We start from the raw sequence: 6,000 nt of genomic DNA, 5'->3' as shown, positions 1-6,000 counted from the left end.
AAAAACTATTGCAGTGAATCGCTGAGCTTGCATCTCTGCTTTTCTTGTACCTGTGGCTTCTTCTCGAAATGGCACAAGGACAAAACACCTTCCTCTGTGTAACCCCCTATGTGTGTGCACGTGGTGGTACATTCCCAGTACTTGCTGTTACTTTTCCGCTTCTGTTTTATGTTTTATTGGTGGGGTTCATGATGACATGTCATTTATGTAAACGACTTGCTTCAATCCCTTCTCCTGTACCTCCCCTTTCCCTCTCCTCTTACCTCCCCTCTGCCCCTCCTTTACTCCTTCGTCTCCCTTCTGTTTATTTACATGTATTTTTTATACATTTTTGTTTTATATATTTTTATCATATATGCATTATAATCATGCGTGAAAGTGGGATTCATGGTGGTCTATTCATACATTCATGCAGCAAAGTTTGGTCAGTCATTCCCTCCATTTCTTCCCCTTTCCTTCCCTTCCTGCCCCCACTTAATCCCCTTCTTCCTTGCCACCAATCCCCCTTCTGTTTTTGTGAGATCCCTTTTGTTTTTCATTTCTTTCTTTCTGTCTAGTTTCTGCATATGAGGAAAAAAAGCATCCAGCCCTTGACGTTCTGATTCTGTCTTAATTTCACCTCGAATGACATTCTTCAATTCCATTCATTTACCAGAAAGTGACATTATTTCATCCTTCTTTTTTTAATTTTTAATCGATTTTTTAAAAATAAACGACAGTGGGATGCATTACAATCCTTATTACACATATACAGCACAATTTTTCATATCTCTGTATATAAAGTATGTTCACACCAATTCGTGTCTTCATACATGTACTCTGGATAATGATGTCCGTCATATTCCACCATCATTTATAACCCCCTGCCTCCTCACTTTCCCTCCCACGCCTCTGCCCTATCTAGAGTTCAGCTATTCCTCCTGCTCCCTACCCCACTATGAATCAGCCTCCTTATATCAGAGAAAACATTCGGCATTTGTTTTTTTTTTTTTGGGGGGGGGGGGGAATGGTCAACTTCACTTAGCATTATCTTCTCCAACACCATCCATTTACCTGCAAATGCCATGATTTTATTCTCTTTTATTGCTGAGTAATATTCCATTGTGTATATATGCCACATTTTCATTCTTCTTTATGGCTAAGTAGAACTCCATTGTGTATATAGACCACATTTTCTTTATCTGTCATCTGTTGATGGACATCTACACTAGCTTCATAATTTGGCTATTGCAAATTGTGCTGCTATAAACATTGAAATGCAAATATCACTCTGTTACCCTGATCATTCCTAGGTATTTATATCACTTGCCCAGGGGTACTGCTTCTGAAGTCTGGGCTTTGAACCACTTCCCCACATTGATTCTTACTGTGTGGATGACATTTCATATGAAAAAAGAAAACTGTTTAAAACAATGTCTTTTTTTTTTTTTTTTTTGTAGAAAATGTCCTCAGAATCAGCTCTATTCCCATATTCCTGAGAAATGCACACGTCCTGTTGGTTTGGCCCCTTGCTGTCCCCCAGGCCTGGGTCTGTTCTACCTTCCTAGCCTGCATTCCTCCCACCCAATCCACATAGGTGAGTCTCTCATCAAGCTCACTGCCAGACCTCCTGGCTCCCCGAGATTCCCTTGGTCACCAGTCAGGTCACTGGGTGGGTGTCCAGCTCCTGGCCTTTGCCTGGCAATGACCCACTCCATGGTAGTTCCTCTCTGTGCACTGCTCACCCATCTTTAAAACCTGGGGTCAAATTCCTGCTGTCTCAGGAAGTGCTTCTGCCCCCTGCCATGGGATGAGGAGAATCTCCTCTCCTGTGCACACCTCTTGGCAAACAGTCTGTTCTTCTGATGACAGTTATCACATGTGAGATGATTTCTATGATGTTATAAATCCAACATCCTTACCCCCCAATCGGCCGCTTAGGACACGGCTGTCTCTGGCGCCTGGGAAGCAGTCAGCAAATGTATATTAACTGAATAGATGAATGGACAAACTCATAGTCTAGAGAAGGCTATGAGACCTTGCTCAACTTTTTGAGGGATGCCTGGCACATTGTAGGTAAGCTGTCAGTGGAAAAATTAATGAACTCCAATGCCCATCCACCTCTGGGAGGCGGACTTATAAATGTAAGCACTCACTGTCTGAATTGAATGGATAAGGACTAGCAGGGTAAGGGGAACTCACTGTCCATATCCAATTCAATGGACACACCCAAACCCCAACATGTGCACATAACACTCTTGATTGATGGCACCATTTCCCTGATGCAGGCTGATTTTTTATTGGAATAATAGTAATAACTCATACACGCCACTCTTCACGTATCAAGCACTTTCCTAAGCAGTTTTGAAATACTAATTTTTATCTTCAGAATATGAGATTGACACTGTCATCAATGATTACCAAAATGGGAATGGAGGCAGAAAGCGGTAGAGACAAGTGGCCTACTCTGGCCACCCGGCTGGTGAGCCAGGGGCTGAGAATAGACACAGGCTTCCTTCTCTCGGTGCGCCCCTGGGCTCTGCTGCTCATACCTCTTGGTGACAGCCAGGAAGCCTCTTTTTTGCTATTCTGATGATCCACAGACTCACAGCATCCTCCACAAACTCCTGTGCCCTGCCTTGGGGCATCATCACACAAGAGCAGCTGAAATCATGAGCACATCTGATGAGTTGCTAAGAGCCTGCTCAACTGCAAGTTTCTCAGAAGACCAGAAATGTGGTCAAGCACCCAATTTCCGGGCTGCTTCATGTATTTACCAAACACAGTACTCATTTTAATCTCTTGCTAAAACAAACAGCACCAGTACCTACACCTACAGAAGACAATTTTGTCCCTGTGAGTGTCGGTGTGCAATCCAGCAATGCAATTTCCTCCCGTGCATGTTACCATCAGGCAGCGAGTAGGTCATGAATGAGCCAGCGTCCGCCTGAAGCAGTTTCTCTGCAGATGCCACACGTGCCGGTTTCTCTTTCTGCACTCAGTGCCCGTGGCTCCTACTGAGGATCATTCCTGTGACACGAGAACAGTTGCCAGAACCTCTGCTTCAACTCCGCCAGGTCGCAGATGAAGAAAGAGACACGCAGTGACATGAAGTGCTCCCCTCGGCGGGTCTGGGGGACAGAATGTACTGGAATCCAGGCCTCTGAATGGCAGCTGGGGCCCTTTCCAGTAAACCACCCTGAGCATGACTTCGCAGAAACGTTTAGATAAGCTTTACACCTCATCGATGTGAGCGGCATTGCAACGGGGATGTGTCATCTCTTATTCTTAGTAAAATGACTTTTGTTAGAACACATTTCACAATTTTATATTTCACATACTTGTAACCCTGCTGGCTGTGCCCCAGTGGCCGGCAAACTGCTGCCACAATGGTTGCTCCATCCCTGAGGTTTTGCAGTGGACGCAATTAGCCGCTTCTAAATTCTTGACCATTTTCAGTGTATTTCCTCTGTTTCCTGTCCGCCCTTTTCTTTTCTTTTCTTTTCTTTTTTTTTTTTTTTTTTTGAGTCTCCTTTATTTTGGCACCCTTGCTCACATGCTCACATTTACCATTTCATCTGCATGAATAAAAATGATTACTGAAATACGTGCCATCTGTGGTGGCTGGATTTGAAAACGTGTTTCAGTTTTTGTAATAGGGTCCTTGCAACATTTATTCTTCTTTGTAGAATCACCCCTTTCTGGTCTTTCCCTGGGTCTCTTGGAAATGCTTTGAAATGTATTCAATCCATCAGCTGCTTTTGTCTGGGGAAATCATGTAGTCAGTGCAGAGATCTAATTTCTTTCTTAGCTTGAGCAAGAGCTGTTTAATAGGAAACATTTTGGCTTCCCCTGCTTTAAAGCCATCACTTCCACACTTCTATAGGGACTCTTATTTGACCCTCTTCTATTACTCAATTCCAACCCCCCACCCCCAACACACACACTAAATAGTTTTTGAAGACTAAGGCCAAGCATGCTAATGGAACTATTGCTAGTAGAACCATATGGCAGAAGTCAGGGGGCGAGGAGCAAAGGCTGAAAGAGAGAGTAGAAATTCCTAAAACTCTGGGATAGGTATGGAGCAAGAGAAAGTCGACATTTGGTAGAATAAAGGTATGCAAAGGAGTACTAAGAATTTGAAGGATTGCAGAAAGGCCAGAGTTAAAACTAAGAATGCATTAAGTAAAGCAAGAGGGGAAACACACACACACACACACACAAAAGAATAAAGGTCACCAGAAGTAGAAGTATAAAAAGAAAAGTCAAAGAGGAAGAGAAAGAGGAGGAGGTAAATGATTAGAAATGGCATGGACTATAGAAATAAAAGAAAGTACATGAGGGAAAGAAAGACCATTCCAGGAAGCTTCTGCAGAAACAGTCAATGATTCATTAGGTCAAAGCCAAGATACTAGCATAAATCGCAAAATGATGGGGGGGCACCCCTAGCTCATACTGTTGAGCCCCAACTTGAAAAAAAATAAAAATAAAATAAAATAAAATAAATAAAATGATAATGTATGGATTCCTAGAAATGGCCTGAACTTCTGTTCATGAAGTTTAACAAAAGGATGTGAGATGTCAGGAAACATCGTAGAGCGGAAAGAAGGTGGTCCTGGTAAACAGGACTCAGCTGGCTGGGAGACAGCAGACCAGAGAAGCAGTGGCTGAAAGTTTCTGGGCTATGAAAACTTTTCTACAAAGAAATCCAGAAGCCCAATAGACAAAGCAGATAAGGTGAAGCTGCCAGATTTGACTTGCCTGATAGGGAGTCTGCTTTTCAGCCCTCAGCCCTCCCCTTCCTGACACCTCTGCAAGATGGCTCCATCTTCCAGATGATTCTGGGTAAGCCCCATAGACATTATTTTTTTTTAAATGATTTTTTTTTCAACATTGAAAATCAGGATATTTTACAAAAATTTAAAATGTCAACTTTCTTCTGAAAAATTGGAGCTGTGAGCCCCTGGAACTATTTTCCAGCATAAGCAATAAAGCCAGTGTCTCCCTAGTGGGGCATGATTTTTTTCTGTTTGTGTCTCAATCCACATGCAGCTCGCTTCCTGAATTCTCCTTAGAAGCCCACTTTGCAGCCAGCTCTGCCCGCCAAGGTCCCGTGTAAAAGCCTCTGGATGTGAATGGCTTCTTAGGATCTTCAGCTTGAAACGTCCTGCTGGGGTCTTCCCATCTTAGTAAGGAGAAGTCAGTCTGGGTTATTTTGATCTCAAGTTATAGCTTTCAAATCTGCTTAATCGGAGAGCATATTGGTAGGGTAAGAAAATGCATTTAAGTGTGATTGTTTTCTGCTAGTAGCTCTCATTGCTGTCCTAGCCACCACCTCCCTAGCGCCCACCCCCAACTCAGCATTGAGAGGGACAGGCCACCCAAAGTCAAAAAAAAAAAAAAAAAAAAAAACCTCTTGACTTTTGGACAGGGTATAGGTCAGTGGTAGAGCACTTGCCTAACATGCAAGAGGACCTGGGTTCAATCCCCAGCACTGGGAAAAAAGAAAGGAGGAAGGAAAGAAGGGAGGGAGGGAAAAAGAAAGAAAGAAACTAAGTAAGTTAGTTTTGACATGATACTTGAACCAGAACTCCTTCCTCTTCTTCCCGACAGTGTAGTCACACAGTCCTGCTGCACAATGAGGCAGACATTATGTCCTCCGCAAAGCCTCCCCACCCTGGTTAATTTGTTTCAAGCCTCTTAGCTCCTATGCTCCATTCACTCTGGTTAAGCAGTGAACACCTGTCTGTTTGCTCTAGGACACAGCATGAGACATGCCAACACTTGGGTCCTGGGGACAGCTCCTTCCTCATAGGTTTAGCAGTTTCCTAATCACCAGGAGGAGCTCAAGAGTTATTTTCTAAGCTGGTATCATAGACATCTTATGCTTCCTCTGATCTCCAAGTTAGATGGTCGTAAACAGTAAAACACATATATCACGTAGGCACAATCTAAAATTCTCCAGGAGATTGGAGGGGCATCAGGTTTCAAAATTCAGAATAAAGAACAAGTATCTAGGGT

The sequence above is a fragment of the Urocitellus parryii genome, chromosome 13 (assembly GCF_045843805.1).
Source record: "Urocitellus parryii isolate mUroPar1 chromosome 13, mUroPar1.hap1, whole genome shotgun sequence".
Taxonomy (NCBI): Eukaryota; Metazoa; Chordata; class Mammalia; order Rodentia; family Sciuridae; genus Urocitellus; species Urocitellus parryii.
Note: the sequence above shows the minus strand (reverse complement) of the source record.